Source organism: Macrotis lagotis, chromosome 1 (genome assembly GCF_037893015.1).
Source record: "Macrotis lagotis isolate mMagLag1 chromosome 1, bilby.v1.9.chrom.fasta, whole genome shotgun sequence".
Taxonomy (NCBI): domain Eukaryota; kingdom Metazoa; phylum Chordata; class Mammalia; order Peramelemorphia; family Peramelidae; genus Macrotis; species Macrotis lagotis.
In genome coordinates, this window is record NC_133658.1 from 546,912,955 (window position 1) to 546,931,315 (window position 18,361).

Sequence of the window (18,361 nt, forward strand, 5' to 3'; positions counted from 1 at the left end):
ATAACGTAATCCAGTACTCCATTACCCAAATGCTTCCAGGTAAGTGAATTTTGCCTCAATCAGAGAGACCATAATTTAACTAGAGACACAAGTGAGGCAGACAGAGATTGCAAACTTAAGTGATAGAAGCTTTTCCTAATTAGAGGGTCAGTCCAATTGTGACAGAACTCAGAATATTGCATCTAAAATAAACTCTCTGAAAAGAACTCTTATTCTAAATCTCAATAAATTTCAAAAAGCCATATTACTAAACCCTTTTACTTAATAATAGTGTGGCAAAAATCTACCTCTGACATTTACTATATGTGTAACCTTAAGTAAGTTATTTAATCTGTAAAAAGATGGAATTGTCCTATATGACTTCAGAGGTCCCTTCTAGCTCTAGATCTATAGTCTATTGAATTTCTGATTATTTCCACTTTACTTCATTCCCTATCATTCATACTACCCTAAAGGTAGTATGTAGTCTGTAGTGAAAGAAGATTATATGTAGCTGGTACCATAGCATTTTCTTCACAAAACAACCAAGAGTCATTTACTCTTTTACCCCAGATATTAAACTATTACTCAAATGATTCCTTTCCTCCTTATAAAAGTTCTCTTAAACATGGATGCTTCCAGACCATTTTGAAATGGTGGAAGAAAGTATGTTCTAGCTCTTTCTAATATACTTTGTTAGCACAAGTAACAGATTTCAAAATAGTTATAATATGTATATATATATATATATATATATATATTATAGTTATGTTATATCTATAAAATCTGTTAACTCACTTTATGAAATGAATGAATTTCTTTAAAAAAAAAGTTTGGTAGGGGGGAAGCTAGGTGGCACAGTGGATAGAGCACCAGCCCTGCAGTCAGGAGTATCTGAGTTCAAATCCAACCTCAGACACTTACTTAATAATTACCTAGTCGCGTGGCCTTGGGCAAGCCACTTAACCCCATTAGCCTTGCAAAAAACTAAAAAAAAAAGTTTGGTATAAGATAATTTTTTTTATATTTTTACATTTTATTTATTTAAGGCAGTGGGGTTAAGTGACTTGCCCAAGGTTCCACAGCTAGGTAATTAATTAATGCCTGAGGCCTCATTTGAACTCAGGTCCTCATGACTCTAGGACTGGTGCTTTATCCATTGCTCCACCTAGCTGCCCCTATAAGGTAAATGCTATTGTTTTGGTTGTCCATTGTAAATTCTGTAAAAGTTAAATCATTTATCCATTGCCTTTAATTATAAGAAAAACCTATTCCCAAAGAAAAAATGTGTGCAAAGGCAAGGTAAAAATCACTGTCTCAGCATGGACTAAAGTACACAACACTCCAAGTTCATATATCAGTGAACAAAAATGGAATTTGTCAGCTTAAAAAGGTAAACAGAATAGGATTTGGAGTAAGAGAATCTTGAATTCAAACGTTGACATTGCTATATATCACTAGCATGATCTTGAAAAAGTCACTTAGTCCCTTGGATCTCAGTTTCTTTATTCATACGATAAAGGGTTATATGAAATGATCCTTTCCAGATTTAAACACTGTGAGTCTTCTTAAAAGCTATTACCCAAATAGCAACACAAGCAAAAAGAATTTAAACAACTAATAAACAAAAAGGATCATAGGATTTTTGAAGATGAAAGATATTATGAAAAAATTCTGATTTAATTTATTATTAAAAAATCTCTAGGTTATGTAAAGTTACACTGAGAGGCAGTGATTGGCCCATTTTTCTAATCATAAACAGTAGCAATTTTTAATTTTTAAAAAGACATTAAGAACCAAAATGTAAAAAATAAAAAATATCTTATGAAAATAAGTCTGCTTCATTGTTGATTTCCCCCCTATGAAGGTCAGAAGCTAATTAAAGCTTATTTAAGGTTTATCAGGCACTGTCTGGAAAGCGAGGGTCAGAGACTTTAAAGGATTAAAATACATCTCTATTTACATACTAGGGTAAATTACAATGATTGATAAAAAAAAAATACATGTCTATTAAAATCCTTCGTTGATGTCTCAATGTAGTTGAGTTGATTCTTGGATTTTAAAGGCTATGATATTGACAAATATTGTAAAAGGTAAAGGTATGGAGTTTAGTGCCCTCAGTGGCAGACTATATCAGCTCAATTCATAGGGTTCATCATTCAATAGGTTGTAGGAGGTTGACATTTTTCAATCACATCATTTCTTGAAGACAGTCTACCAAGTCATTTCAATGGAGGAAGCACCCACGATGATAAAATCATGAATATGTAGGGCAGAGTATTACAAATACAAATACTCATTTTAATCTGTGGCATAATTTATCAATTAGAGAAGATAGGCAACTAAATGTCAATGTTTTAATAAAACATTTCTAATTGGGGCAGCTTGATGGTGCAGTGAATAGAGCACCGGCCCTGGAGTCAGGAGGATCTGAGCTCAAATCTGGCATATTTTAAATATTTTAAGAAAGCAAAGTCTAAATTTGGTTGGGAAAACAAGTAACAAATATCACCTTCAATTGTATATTAAGAATTTAGATAACAAAGACATCTTGGTACAACAGTCTCAGAGGTTTCAATATGGAGATATATGTATTTGAATAATTATTTATAAATAACCCAAATATAGCTATATTTTAAAATTAATTAAATTTTATTTATTTTAATCAAAAGGAAAAAACACTGAGTTGGGAGTTAACAGACCTGGGTGATAATACTATCTCATTGATTGTATTATGATTGGAAAGTACTAGAGTCTGGCAAAAAGAAAGTATATTGGACATGACTTAAAATTCTGCCTCCAATATTTACTGGTTTTATGGGAAAGCCATGGCTCAGGCATTATAAATATCAGATGATTGCAGTAGGCAGAGCACTTCTATAAGAATAAGGTATTGGGGGGCGGCTAGGTGGTGCAGTGGATAAAGCACCGGCCCTGGAGTCAGGAGTACCTGGGTTCAAATCCGGACTCAGACACTTAATAATTACCTAGCTGTGTGGCCTTGGGCAAGCCACTTAACCCCATTTGCCTTGCAAAAACCTAAAAAAAAAAAAAGAATAAGGTATTGTAGGCTGAGTAAGTAATTCAAGAAGGCAACTGCTAAGGCAAAATGAAGTAGTTAAGGTAGTGTTTTAAAAAATTCAGAAAGCTCAATATAGCTCTTAAGCAGGATACCTTACACAAAGTAGATGTTCTATAAAAAAATCTATTAAATACATGCAATTAGTCAATACTGCCCCAAGGAAAAATTAATTAGTACTTTCCTTCTGTTTCTTCTACATATAATCATTCTTCTTCTAACTTTATCATTTTAACCTTTAAAGAGTCTCATTTGCATATTTTCAAGAAACAACCTACAAATATTATGTGATTTCCCCTGTTCCTTCCAAACAGCCCTTCTATCATATCTAAATGAATAAAAATCACTGGATCAATCAGTCTACTGCCTTTTCTGGATCATCTGAAACTCAAAACTTGATAGCAATCCTTTATATCAATCATGCTTTCATATCAGAATTACAGAGAAAATAGATTGATATGAAAGGGTGACAAAATTACAGTGTTTCTATAACAATAAGCATTAACCCTATGTACTGAGATTAACAATAACCCAATGTTCAAGGTATGAGTTTCTGAAAGTTACCTATCCAGAAGTTCCTTTTCATTTCCAGAAAAACTCAGGAAACAATAGATAAATCTACCTGACAGGTCAGTGGCATTCGAGGTTAAGTAGATTTTTAGTTTTCCAAGTGGGGTTGACTATAGATCAATTTATATAGGAGACAAATGTCACAATTCCCCATTATGTCCTTCTTCGTCCTTCAAGATAAGATTTTCCTATGGATTCCTCCTTTACTGCAGATCTTAAAAGAAACTGACACAGGGAAATAATTCCAAGAGTTCTGTTCTAACCTCAGCAAAAGTAGTTCTGAGTCTTACTGATGGCAGTGGAGGATCTGATAAAGTTTCCACTGAAACCTCACATCATCTCCCAAAACAATGGAAAGGTTCTATACACCAGTCTGAAGAATCTTTCCTTCTTCGCTTGGCACCTGAAGAGAGAGAAATATCTTGTCATGGTGTATCTAAGCAGTTATCTAGCTATCCTGGTGGCTTTAGAAAATTGATTACTAACTATTATTATCTAACAGAAAATTTTTCTATATGGTGTGGGTTAAATTAGGTCTATTGCTTTTTTGTTCTATTTCTGATTGTCTAGACGACTTTAACCTTCTGTTGATTAAAACAGCCTCAGTTGCAGTCACACAAAAAAAATCAATAAAAATAGATGCTGTCTCAATTTTAACATTTTCCTATAAGGAATGGCTTAGTTGGGCTTTTCTCATCTCATATTATGAAGAAATTTTTTAAAGTCAAAACCTATTTAAAGTTCCACCTACGAAAGGAGCAGAAATATGACAGTATGTTCAAACTCAGTGAATCACTATTAGTTCAAGTTACTTTCTTGAAAAGTATTTTTCTTATTATTGTTGAATCCTCCTGCTTAGTAAATTGTTATAATCTTGCAAACTAATCTTCCTCCATGAATATGTTTACATATTTTTTCTTACAAATCTTTGTCTCCACACTGCATGTCAGAAACTTATCTTGTCAATGTTCTTCCAAATGCTCTTCCTCAAAGGATTTCTCCTAATATGCTCTAGATTGGACAATTTAAAAAAAAAGCCAGATTTGGAAATAAAAATTGACCTTACATTAACAAAAAATTTGTACCTAATTATTTGATCTGCTTTGTTCAGAAATGTTCAAAAAGGCAGCTAAGTGTCAGAGTGGATAGAGCACTGAACCCTGGGGTCAGAGAAACCTGAGTTCAAATCCAGTCTCAGGTGTTTATAAGCTAGATGACCCTGGGCAAGTCTTTTCACCTCTTTCTGTAATCAGTTTGTTCATCTATAAAATGGAAATTACTGCTCTTACTCCCAAGGTTGTGAAGATAAATATAAAATTAAAGTATTTGCAAAGTGTTTTGTACATCTTGTGCTATATAAATACTAGCTATTATCAAAAAAAAGAAATTTTCCAAATGACTTACTAAATGCACTCTCACAGAATATTCAGTTAGAAGTTAGGTCTACCACTCATAACTTTCCTTGGAAATTTTCAATTTTAGAGTGTGCTTGAGTACGTGCTAACACTTTTGTAAAATCTTATTGTAATCTTTCTATCACCAGGAATCCTGGAGGATACCAAGGGAGAAACAAACACTGCTTATTTACATACTTGGATTTCTAGAGATACAACAACTATGTCATCATCATACTTTCCTTTTCCACCCTTTTCACAAGTCAAATTAAATGTCAAATAAGTGGAATTTATTTTGCTTTATGGTTTTGATATGTCAGTGAAGGGAGAAAGGGAGATGGAGAAGTATTAAGATTAAGGGAGTATCAAGTATTAAATCACTGAGGGATGTATGAAATCACTAGAAATAAACTAGGGTCCTCTCTAGCATTTAGCTTCTAACCTAACATTTGAAGTGTTTATTACTCCTTTGGTGATGGTAAAACATCCTTTTTTGTGTTCCACAGAACAGATGAAATTATCAACTCTTGACAGGGCTGCCTGGAATATTGTCCCTACCACAGTCTATAAGAAAGTAGATTAAATGATGCACATCACACTCTTCTCTGTCATTGCTGATGATCCTCAAGAATTGACATGAACTAAAATATCATTATATTGCTGTTACCAGAATAATAAATTTCTCCAACTTAATCTATGCTCATCCTTGGATAAAAAAGATACAATCCATCCTTTCCAGCTTGCTAGATTCTGTTTGTGTTTTCTGTCTGCAAATTATATATTTGTATATGTGTATAAATATAGATTTATATGTATTTATTCAAACTTACGTTTTGTATATGAAATCTGTAAAGGAAACTATGCCAGTGTTCCTGAAAGTACTAATCTAATATTTTGGAATTCAGTCACTGATTCTCATGAGTTTTCACCTCTTCTAAAAACACAAGACTCCATTTGAATGTTATTTGTATACATGTATTTGTTTTTTGTGACACCAGGTCCAAAATGGAAAAATTCTCCATTCAAAACTTTACCAAAAATAAAAATACTCGTATGGCAAGAGTTATGTTTTTAGTAATTATGAACAAAAAGGGAGTTGCCAGAGGAAAAGTTCTAAAACTGAAAAGGTGCTCATTACCTAAACTATGAACATTTGCTATATTCTGGATTTATAAGCAAATGAAGCAAATTCTACATAATAATTGAACACATCTTCAGTAATAAAAAAGTCTCAATGAGACAATTTTTGATTTCTCTGTGATGATGTAAATTCAAAATCTGAATTTCTACAAATTCAAAATAGGCCTTAACCTATAGCCTTTTTTTGGAACTAAGAAAAAACCACAAATAAAAGACTAGATTCAGATCTTCTAAAGGGTTCAATTTGATGACCTGTTTATCAAGAGTCTGATTTTCTATGACAGAAGTTTTTAAACTGACATTGATAAACTTATTTCTTAAATATTTTTATAACTATATTTCAAAACAATTAACTTCCTAGTCATTTTGTGTGATTTATGAAGCTAAAAAATTATTCTAAAAAAGGGTTCAGAACTTTCATCAGCCTTGCCAATAGGCCCAAGACACAAAAAAGATTAAGAATTCCTGTTCAAGAGAAAGAGCTGAAAGACTTCTGCAGAATTTCTGCAGGTTTTAGTTCTTTCTGCTTATAGAAGGTGAGACAACAAGGAAAAAAACAAATTGAATAGCCATAGATGATGTGAAAGTTCACTAAATTTCTAGATATAAACCATCATACTTATCTGTTCTCATCAATACAGTACAAAATATCTCACTATTAAGAAAACTACGGACAACTTAGTAGAGAAAGAAAATAAGTGCTTAGGTGAAGATCCTATTAACCCTTCCTTCCATCTTTGAGACTCTCAGAATCCAAGAAACTGTCAAGATCTTAGGGAGCAAAATAAACAAAATTAGGTATGTCAGAATAAAAAAAAACTACTTGTATGCTTTGCAATTAAAAGCACTTTAATTGTGGAAAGAGCTCTACAACTACATCGAATTTGATAAGAAATGGATATTAAGCAATGTTAAGATATGGTCCTTTATAATTATAATATAATTAAAACCCAATATCTAGAATTTGTGATATAAATACATATATAAAATACATGATTTATTCTTTTATTATCTAGTCCAATTTATTATTAGTTCAATTATTTTATTAAACTCTAGACAGCAGTATGGAGGGGAGGGAATAAAGAATGTAGTAATGGAGTACACGGGTCCTCAAGAAATAAGGAGTCAAAGTAGCAAAGAACCTCTAGGAAGGAGAAAAGGGAAACATATGGGATAAAAAAAGTTTGGATACCAACAGAGACTATTACCAAGAAAAGAAAAAGAAAAACTGCCTCACTCAACAGTTCTGAATTTTAATTAAAGAATTAGAAAAAATATCATAGAAAGTAGTTGTTGGGAAATCAAGAGATTGTTTTTGGTTTTGGTTTGTGATGGTGGTGCTTTTTTCCTTAACACTTGAATGTTGAAGTCACATGGGACTGAGAGTCAGTTTGTGACCTGTACAACAGAATCTGAAAGCATCAATTATTCAAGATTTTTTTTAAGACTACTCTGACTTGGACTTCCAGCCAAGATGGTGGAGAGAAGACAGGCACAGTGCTGAAGTCTCTCAAACCTCTTTAAAAAAATCCTACCAAGAAAACCCAGAAAGAAAAGCCAGGAGAAAGAACAGCTACCTCCGGATTTGTCTCCTACAGCAGCTTTGGCCGAATTCGGGTAGGTGAGTCTGGGCTCAGAGGGAGGATCAGCCCCAGATCAGCCAGATCAACAGCTGAATTGGAACCAGGAGTCTGAGGGCCCAAGAGCCGGACTTGCTGGATCAGGATGGAGCTGGACCACGGGGGCGTGAGTCGGCGGGGGAGCAGAGGTGCTGGTGTTGGAGCTGTCCCTGGGGAGATCCCGGACAGGGCTGGGGGGAGAGTTCTGGTACAGGAAGGCTTCAGACACCATCCCTGGGCTCCTCTGGTCTGAGTCCCATTACAATTCAGACTTCTTCCCTAACAAACAAATGCAAACTACTTCTGCCTCAGGCCCAGGTGTGTGAGCAGAAGAACCAGGCCAGCTGAGGAATGACCTCAGGCCAGGGTAAAGCCCACCACTGATTGAAGACAAAAGAATTCAATAGCTCTAACTCCTCCCTTCAAGTAAAGAGAGAAGGCCTCAACCAAGGTCACAGACACTCTAAAGAAAGCAACCAGCACCTCCTACTGGCCAGGCAGGCAAACTGCACTCAGTGAGTAAAGCCATTAGAGATCCCAAGTCCTTGTGAACTAGCCCCTCCCCAACTCAGGCCTTAGCAAAATAAAGAAGGATCACCGGAACGGTGGATCCATAGAAAAATTCCTGGAAGGGAAAGACCCTAACTCAGAGAGACCTGGAACCTCTGAGGAGAATACAATCTGGTCTTCAGCACAGAAAGACTTCCTTGAAGAAATACGGAAGGAGTTTGAAAATCAACTGGAAAATTTGGGGGACACAATTAATACCTTGCAACAAGAAAACAAAACCTTAGAAAGTACAATTGGACAAATACAAAATGAGAATAAATCTCTCAAATCTTCAAATGGGCAAATGCAAAAAGAAATTAATTCTCTCAAAAGCTCAATTGGTTAAATGGAAAGATCTTTCAAAAGTAGAATTGACCAATTGGAAAAGGAGTTGCAAAAGGTTAATGAAGAAAACTCCTCCCCCAAAAAAGAATGTAGTCTACAGAAACTGATGACTCCATGAGACAGCAAGAGTAAGTTAAACAAAACCAAAAATTAGAAAAAATAGAAGCAAACGTAAAATACCTCATCAACAAAACCACTGACCTCGAGAATAGATCGAGGAGGGGCAACCTGAAAATTATAGGACTTCTTGAAAACACTGAAGAGAAAAAAACCTGGACTTAATATTACAGGATCTAGAGATGGAAAACTGCCCTGATAACATGGAATCGGACGGAAAAGTAGTTATTGAAAGAGTACATCAATCCCCACCAGAAAAAGATCCTAAAATGTAAACACCAAGGAATGTTGTGGCCAAACTCCAGAACTATCAGATAAAAGAGAAAATCCTGCAAGCAGCCAGAAAGAAACAATTTAAATATCAAGGAGCCACAGTAAGGATCACACAGGACCTGGCTGCATCAAAATTAAGGGATCAAAGGGCCTGGAATGAGATATTTTGAAGAGCAAGGGAGCATGGAATGCACCCAAGAATCTACTTTCCCACAAAGCTTAGCCTTCTCTTCCAGGGAAAAAGATGGACATTTAACAAAATGGAAGAATTCCAAAAATTTCTAATGAAAAGACCAGAGCTAAACAGAAAATCTGGACATCAAAAGGAGGTTCAAGAGACACATGAAAAAGGTAAAAAAAAAAATGGTGGCAGTAAAAGGAAAAAAAAATGCAATCCAGTAAGTTGAAACTGGCTATATCCTAGCATGGGGGGGGGGGGGGGAGATAAGATTCTCATAAATCTTGAGAATTGTAACTCTAACAGAGAGAATATGCCTAGCCAGAAAAAATGGACATTCATGACCTATCCATGAGACTGCTATCTAAAGAGATGTAATTGGCATTAACCCCACTTGGGAGAAAGACCCTAATAACTCCCCAGAATTTTGACTCTATTCGATAGAATATACTGAACTAGAAGGGACAGACACTCAGAATTTTCTATGACTTAGATAGAATGATCTAAAAAACACTACCGCCTTAAAAAAGGGGACAGGAAAGAGACTGGAGGAGGGAGGGGAGTGAATGGGGTAAATCTCATTACACTAAGAGGTACCAAAAAATCTATGGTAATAGAGGGGAAGAATGGAGCAGAGGAGAAACACCTGAATCTTCTTCTCATTGAGCTTGGCTTAAAGTCAACCTACACTATAAAACATCTAACATTTCAAGTATTAAAAGGGGAAAAGGGGAGGGGGGGAATGGAGAAAGGGAAGGGGAGTGGGAGGAAAAAAAGGAGGAAATACGAAAAGGAAGGGAAGGGAAAAGGGAAAAAGGGAAAGGGGAAAGAGAGGGGAGGGTGTGATATAGGAGGGCAAACACACTGAAGGAGGTGGCATTCAGAAACAAAATACTGGGGAATATGTATAAGGGGGGAGAAAGGAGGAAAAATACAAACAGAGGGAAGATAGCATGGAGGACAATAAAAAAATAGTAATCATAACCTTGAATGTGAATGGGATGAACTCTCACTTAAAACATAAGCAAATAGCAGAGTGCATTAAAAACCAGAATCCTACAATATGCTGCTTACAAGAAACTCATTTGAAGCAGTGAGATATAGATTAAAGGTAAAAGGTTGGAGCAAAATATATTTTGCTTCAGCTGAAGTAAAAAAAGCAGGGGTAGCAATCCTTATCTCAGACAAAGCAGCAGCAAAAATAGATAGCGTTAAAAGAGATAAGAAAGGAAACTTTATCCTCCTAAAAGGTACCATAGATGATAAAGTCATTTCAATATGGAATATATATGCACCCAGTGGGACAGCACCCAAATTCTTAGAGGAGAAGCTGAAAGAACTACAGGAAGACATAGACAGCAAAACTGTACTAGTGGGAGACCTCAACCTCCCACTATCAGATCTAGATAAATCGAATCATAAAATAAACAAGAAAGAAGTTAAGGAGGTAAATAACTTGTTAGAAAAATTAGATATGGTAGACTTATGGAGGAAACTGAATGAGGATAGAAAGGGATATACCTTTTTCTATGCAGTACATGGAACTTATACATAAACTGACCATGTACTAGGACATAAAAACCTAATGATCAACTGCAGAAAGGCAGAAATAGTGAATACATCTTTCTCAGATCACAATGCAATAAAAGTCATATGCAATACTAGGCCAAGGAGATATAGACCCAGAACCAATTGGAAAATAAATAACCTCATTTTAAAAAATGAGTGGACCAAAAAACAAATTACAGAAAGAATTAACCATTTTATCCTAGATAATGCTAATAATGAAACAACATACCAAAACCTATGGGATTGATTCAAAGTGACTCTCAGGGGATATATTATACCTCAAAATGTTTACATGAATAAATTGGAGAAAGAGGAAATCAATGAACTAAACATGCAACTAAAAGAATTAGAGAAAGAACAAATCAAAAATCCCCAATTAAATACTAAATTAAAAATTCTAAAAATTAAAGGAGAAATTTAAAAAATCGAAAGCAAAAAATTATTGAATTAATAAATAAAACCAAAAGTTGGTATTATGAAAAAACCAATAAAACTGATAAACCTCTGGTCAATTTGATTAAAAAAAAAAGAGAAGAAAACCAAATTCCTAGTATCATAAATGAAAAAGGTGAAGTCACCACAAATGAGGAGGAAAGTAAAGTAATAATTTGAAATTATTTTGCCCAACTCTATGCCAATAAATTTGATAATCTAAGTGAAATGGATGAATATTTATAAAAATATAAGTTTCCCAGGTTAAATGAAGAAGAGTTAATTAAATACCTAAACAACCCTATCTCAGAAAAAGAAATTCAACAAGCCATTGTTGAACTCCCTAAAAAAAACTCCAGGGCCTGACAGATTCTACCAAATATTTAAGGAAAAATTGGTTCCAATTCTATATAAACTCTTTAGAAAAATAGGGAAAGATGGAACTCTGCCTAACTCTTTCTATGAAAACAATATGGTACTGTTACCTAAACCAGGAAGAGTTAAAACAGAGAAAGAAAATTATAGACCTATTTCCCTAATGAATGTAGATGCAAAAATCCTAAATAAAATCTTAGCAAAATGATTACAACAAGTCATCACTAGGATAATACATTATGAGCAAGTAGGATTTATTCCAGTAATACAGGGTGGGTTCAATAGTAGGAAAACTGTTAGTATACTCAATTATATCAACAACAAACCTATCAGAAATCATATGATCATATCAATAGATGCTGAAAACCTTTTGACAAAATACAGCATCCATTCCTATTAAAAACACTAGAGAGTGTAGGAATAAATGGACTGTTCCTTAAAATAATTAGCAGTATCTATTAGAAACCATCAACAAGCATTATATTCAATGGGGAGAGGCTGGAGGCATTCCCAGTAAGATCAGGGGTGAAACAAGGGTGCCCATTATCACCACTACTATTCAATATTGTATTATAAATGTTAGCATCAGCAATTAGAGAGGAAAAAGAAATTGAAGAAATTACAATTGGGAAGGAAGAGACAAAACTCTCACTCTTTGCAGATGACATGATGGTCTACCTAGAGAATACCAAAAAATCATCCAAAAAACTACTGGAAACAATTAGCAATTTTAGCAAAGTTGCAGGTTATAAAATAAACCCTCATAAATCCTCAACTTCTGTTGATATGTCTAGCAAGATACAGCAGGAAGAGCTAGAAAGAGAAATCCCATTCAAAGTAACCTCAGACAATATAAAATACTTGGGAGTCTATTTGCCAAGACAGACTCAGAATCTTTTTGAAAACAATTATAAAATACTTCTCACACAAATTAAATCAGATTTAAATAACTGGGCAAATATCAACTGCTCATGGATAGGTACAGCTAATATAATAAAAATGACAATTCTACCAAAACTAAACTATCTGTTTAGTGCCCTACCAATCAAAATTACAAAAATTTACTTTAACAAGTTAGAAAAATTTGTAAATAAATTCATATGGAGAAAGAAAAAGTCAAGAATTGCCAGGAGCTTAATGAAAAAAAGTGCAAAAGAAGGTGGCTAAGCCCCACCTGATCAAAACTATATTATAAAGCATCAGTCATCAAAACTGTTTGGTATTGGCTAAGAAATAGAGTGGTGGACCAGTGGAATAGATTAGGTGTAAAAGCAGGAGATGATTAGAGTAATATGCTGTTTGATAAACCCAAAGAGTTCAGCCATTGGGATAAAAACTCCCTCTTTGATAAAAACTGCTGGGATAATTGGAAGTTAGTATGGAAGAAACTTAGATTAGACCAACACCTCACACCCTTTACCAAGATAAGATCCAAATGGTTACAGGACATAGACATAAAAAACAATAGTATAAGCCAATTGGAAGATCAAGGATTAGTTTACCTGTCAGATCTATGGAAAGGGGAGCGGTTTATGACTAAGGAAGAGTTGGAGAACATCACCAAAAACCAATTAGATGATTTCGATTACATTAAATTAAAAAGCTTTTGCATAGATAAAACCAATGTAACCAAGATCAAAAGAAATGTAGTAAATTGGGAAACAATCTTTACAACTAATGATTCTGACAAAGGACTCATTTCTAAAATATACAGAGAACTGAGTCATATTTTAAAACAAAAAGCCATTCCCCAATTGACAAATGGGCAAAGGATATGCAAAGGCAACTTACAGATGAGATGAAAGCAATCCATAGCCATATTAAAAAATGCTCTAAATCATTAATTATTAGAGAAATGCAAATTAAAGCTTCTCTGAGGTACCACCTCACACCTCTCAGATTGGCCAATATGACCAGGAAGGATAATGATCATTGTTGGAAGGGTTGTGGGAAATCTGGTATATTATTGCACTGTTGGTGGAGCTGTGAACTCATCCAACCCTTCTGGAGAGCTATTTGAAACTACGCCCAAAGGGCAACAAAAATGTGCATACCCTTTGACCCAGCAATACCACTACTGGGTCTATACCCTGAAGAGATGATGAAAAAGGGTAAAAACAATACTTGTACAAAAATATTTGTAGCAGCCCTGTTTGTGGTGGCAAAGAATTGGAAATCAAATAAATGTCCTTAATTGGGAAATGGTTTAGCAAACTGCAGTATATGTATGTCATGGAACACTATTGTTCTATTAGAAACCAGGAGGGATGGGATTTTAGGGAAGCCTGGAGGGATTTGCATGAACTGATGCTGAGTGAGATGAGCAAAACCAGAAAAACACTCTACACCCTAACAACAACATGGGAGTGATGTTCAACCTTGAAGGACTCTCTCATTCCATCAGTGAAACAATCAAGAACAATTTTGGGCTGTCTGTAAAGGAGAGTGCCAGCTGTATCCAGATAAGGAGCTGTAGAGTTCGAACAAAGTTCAAGGACTATTCCCTTTAATTTAGGAAAAAAACATATCTTATTGTCTGATCTTGTCACCTCTTAGACTTCTCTTCTCTTCTTTAAGGATATGATTTCTCTCTCATCACACCCATTTGGATCAAGGTACAACATGGAAACAAAGTAAAGACTGACAGACTGCTTTCTGTGATGGGGGGAAGCAAGATATGGGGAAAAATTGTAAAACTCAAATAATATCTTTAATAAAAATTAATTTTAAAAAAAGACTATTCTGACTTGTGGGAAGTGCCAAAGGTTAACTCTGTAATGTGTTTATAAAAGGCCCCAGATGGCCAAACCCCACATTTCCCCACTAGTGCTTTAAAACTCAATGTGGAGTTATCCTTGGTTTTAAGACTGTTGATTGTCCTGATCCCTTGGACTCTACCTTGAACTTTACCACTTCAGGATTCTCAGACTGTCTGCTACCTAATCCCTCAACATCACCTACATCTGGCCTACACATTTTCATACTAACTAAGCAATCTTAAATCTGTTTCTCTGAGTTTACCCCATTTTAATTCCCAGGTATTCTGAATAATCCACAGCACTTCCCTCATGATATTGTCTTTTGTTCTCAAGAAGATCATGGTAACAGGGAGGTGATGCCATGTTAAGCATGTGAACTGGATTTCTGTGAAGGGGTGCTAAGCTAAGTCATTAGCCTTACTTTCTCCTCCAGAGTCATCTGGGTCCAGTGGCCAAATATGAATCAGGACAACTAAAGATGGCCCTGGATGTGGGGCAGTTAGGGTTAAGTGATTTGCCCAAGGTCACAAAGCTGTTAAATGGCAAGCGGCTAAGGCTGGATTTGAATTCAGGTCCTCCTAATTCCAAGGCTAGTGCTCTATCCACTGTGCCACCTAGTTACCCCAGATATTCCACACCTGGTAAACCATAGCATTTCCCTCAACAACCTATCTGAATCTAGCAAAAAGAAGGCTTGACAAAAAATCAGGTTATAATCTTAGCCTTTTCCTGACTTACTGGACAAATTTAGAAAAGCTCTTTGAGTCCTCTGGGTATCTAAAAGTGCAATGAAACAATTGGTCACCTCTAATTCCAACGTCTAATCAATAAATTGCTATCTGCATGGGGAGGGGTAGAAAGAAAGTTGGTGCAAAAACTATATAATGTTTATGAGAAAGAGAAAAGGAGATGAGGGAAGGGGAGAAGAGGAGGAAGAAGAGAGGGAGAAAAATAAAGAGGAAGATACATAGAGACAGAAAGAAAGAATACAAAATAAGGTATATGATTATATTTGAGCTGAAGGAATACTAAAGATAAAAAGATCACCGTAGCTTGAGAGTTGGAAAAGGTTGGGGTTGAGTTCAGACTAGCATAATTTGGAATGTCAGAAGTATAGGAAAGCATTCTACTGGAGGAAAGGGAAGGGGTAAAAAGTATAGGAAAATTGCAAATGTATTAAATAGTCTGGACTAACTGCATTTATCTAGAAAATCCACAGAATATACAGTTGAAAAGGCTGTTGGAAAGGCAGCCCAATACAGTGCCTATATTAACTGTAGAACCATGAGAACTCCACTTACTGTCAGGATGATCTTGCATATCTTCTCTACCTGTAAAATTAAGAAACAGGACTATAAGGATCTCTAAGATCCCTTTAAACTCTAAAATCCTATCTTCCTCTTGAGGCCAAATTAAGTAGACCTTAATATATTAAACTAAAGTCCCTAAAAAGTTTAAATGTTCAGTGACTCTTCTTCTTTTTACCTCCCAAATTTTCCTCAGATACTGAGTATCTATCTACTTATTCATCTTACTAATACAATATTCAAAAGGCAAAAAATATATGTTTGCAAACCAAGAATGATTTACTCAGCAAGGCTGAGGAAAACCTTACAGAAGGAAAATGGACCTTTAATAGAACTGAAAACTCTTAAGATTGAGATGAAAAGGAAGTTCAAAATGCAAATACAAGATTTAAGAAAAAATCCAAAAAAAGATATTTTATTTGAGCCACTAGAAGGGGATGCACTATGATATAATGCTATCATTCTAATGGGGGAGAATAAATAAGTGTACCTTAAGAACCTTAATGTTTTCAAAAAGGTACAGTACTATGGAAATTAAATAAAGAAAGATTGGAGACCTAAAGATAAACTAGTTCTGTTGTGGAGGTGATAAGAAGGGAAATAAAAGTATAAAAGGAATATACTAATGTAGAAAAGAGAAGGGAGTAGAACTTGTTATTTCTCATACTCGAAATGCATAAATCCAGAAGGGCTAGGACAAATAGGCATCAAATGAATCTCTTATCTAAAACAATGGAAAGTGGCCATGCAAAAAACAAAAAAAAAAAAAATGAGGAAGCATTGGATAGTGCCAGGTCTCGTTAGGAAGATCTGAGGTCAAATCCAGCCTCAGACACTTACTAGCTATGTAATCCTGGAGAAGTCACTTGATCCTATATGCCTAAATTTCCTCACTTGTAAAAAGAGCTGGAAAAGGAAATGGCAGACTATTCCAGTATCTCTGCCAAAAAGACCCAATTAGAGTCACAAAGAATCAGACACAAAAGAAAATGACTGAACAACAATAAAATCTCTTTAGAGTAGTTATACACCTAAAGTCAAGAAGACTCAACTTCCTGTGTTAAAATCTGACCTGAGACACTTACTAGCTGTGTGACCCTGCACAAGTCTTTTAACTGTTTGAATGACCTTGCTTTCCTTATCTGTAAAATGAACTGGAGAAGGAAATGGCAAACCATTCTAATATCTTTACCAAGAAAAGCCCAAAATAAGTCACAAAGAAATAGACAAGAAATTATGAAAAAGATTAGAAAACCCCAGATAGTATGAACACATGGCAAAGTGAGGTGAGCTGAACTAGAACAATTTCTATACAGAAAACGATATTATAAAGAAAAAATAACTTAGAAAGACCAAAGATCTTTGATCAAAGTAATAATCAACCATGTTTTAAGAGTATCTATGATGAAAAATGCTACCTTCCTCCTAACAAAGAAGTGATGACTCAATGTACAAAAAGAAAAATGCATTTTTTTGAGTTGGATCATTGTATAGATTCATTTTTCTTCATTATATACATTACTTTTTTCTTTCTTTTTATCAGTTTATTTTTAATAGAGAGCGGCCTAGAGGATTAGAATATTAAAAATATTGTTATCAAATAAAAGAGAGCCAAAGTAATTTTTTAATGTAAAAAGGAACAGGAAAAAAATTCAAAAAAGCAATACAATATGAAAATTGGAGCTGTGAACTCATCCAACCTTTCTAGAGAGCAATTTGGAATTATGCTCAAAGGGCAATAAAAATATGTATAACCTTTGATCCAGCAATACCACTACTGGGTCTATGAAAAGGGGTAAAAAGGGGTAAAAATTTCACTTGTACAAAAATATTCAAAGCAGCCCTGCTTGTGGTGGCAAAGAAATGGAAATTAAGGAAATGTCCTTCAATTGGAGAATGGCTTAACAAACTGTGGTATATGTATGTCATGTAACACTATTGTTCTATTAGAAATCAGGAAGGATAGGAATTCAGGGAAGCCTGTTAGGATTTGCATGAACTGATGCTAAGTGAGATGAGCAGAATCAGAAGAACACTGTACACTCTAACAGCAACATGGAGGTGATGATCAACCTTAATGAACTTGCTCATTCCATCAGTGCAACAATGAGGCACAATTTTGGGGTATCTGCGATGGAGAATACCATTTGTATCCAGAAAAAGAATTGTGGAGTTTGAACAAAGACCAAAGACTATTATCTTTAATTTTAAAAAAAAAAAGTTATCTTATGTAACTTTGCTATCTCGTATACTTTATTTTTCTTCCTTAAGGACATTATTTCTCTCTCATAACATTTAACTTAGATCAATGTATACCATGGAAACAAAGGAAAGACTAACACTGCCTTCTCTGGGGAAGCGGGATAAGGGGAAAAATTATAAAATTCTAAATAAATAAATAAATTTAAAAGTTTAAAAACAGATACATCTTTAAATAATATGAGTAACTTAGGGGGTACCTATCAACTGAGGAATAGCTGAATAATTTGTGATATATGAATGTGAAGGAATATTATTGTATTATAAGAAAAGATGAAGAGAAGGAGAAACCCTGAAAAACCTAGGAAGACTTGTATGAACTAATACAGAGAAGAGCAAGCAGAATCAGAATTTACATAATAATAACAATATTGTAAATACAAACATCTCTGAAAGATTTAGGAACTCAACCATATC

General features: G+C 34.8%; 1 protein-coding gene across 12 annotated transcripts in view; it reads right to left on the reverse strand.

The window, feature by feature from the left end:
• SENP7 (SUMO specific peptidase 7) overlaps positions 1-18,361 on the reverse strand; it is a 199,930-nt gene that overhangs the window by 132,378 nt on the left and 49,191 nt on the right. The window contains exon 4 of one of the 12 annotated variants that reach the window (XM_074214363.1): positions 3,892-4,031. The exons of 10 other annotated variants lie outside the window; for them this stretch is intronic. The gene's annotated coding sequence lies outside the window, so the exon portion shown is untranslated. Of the gene's footprint in view, positions 1-3,891; positions 4,032-15,679; positions 15,710-18,361 lie in introns of all 12 variants that reach the window. One more of the 12 variants, XM_074214364.1, reaches the window with a different exon arrangement.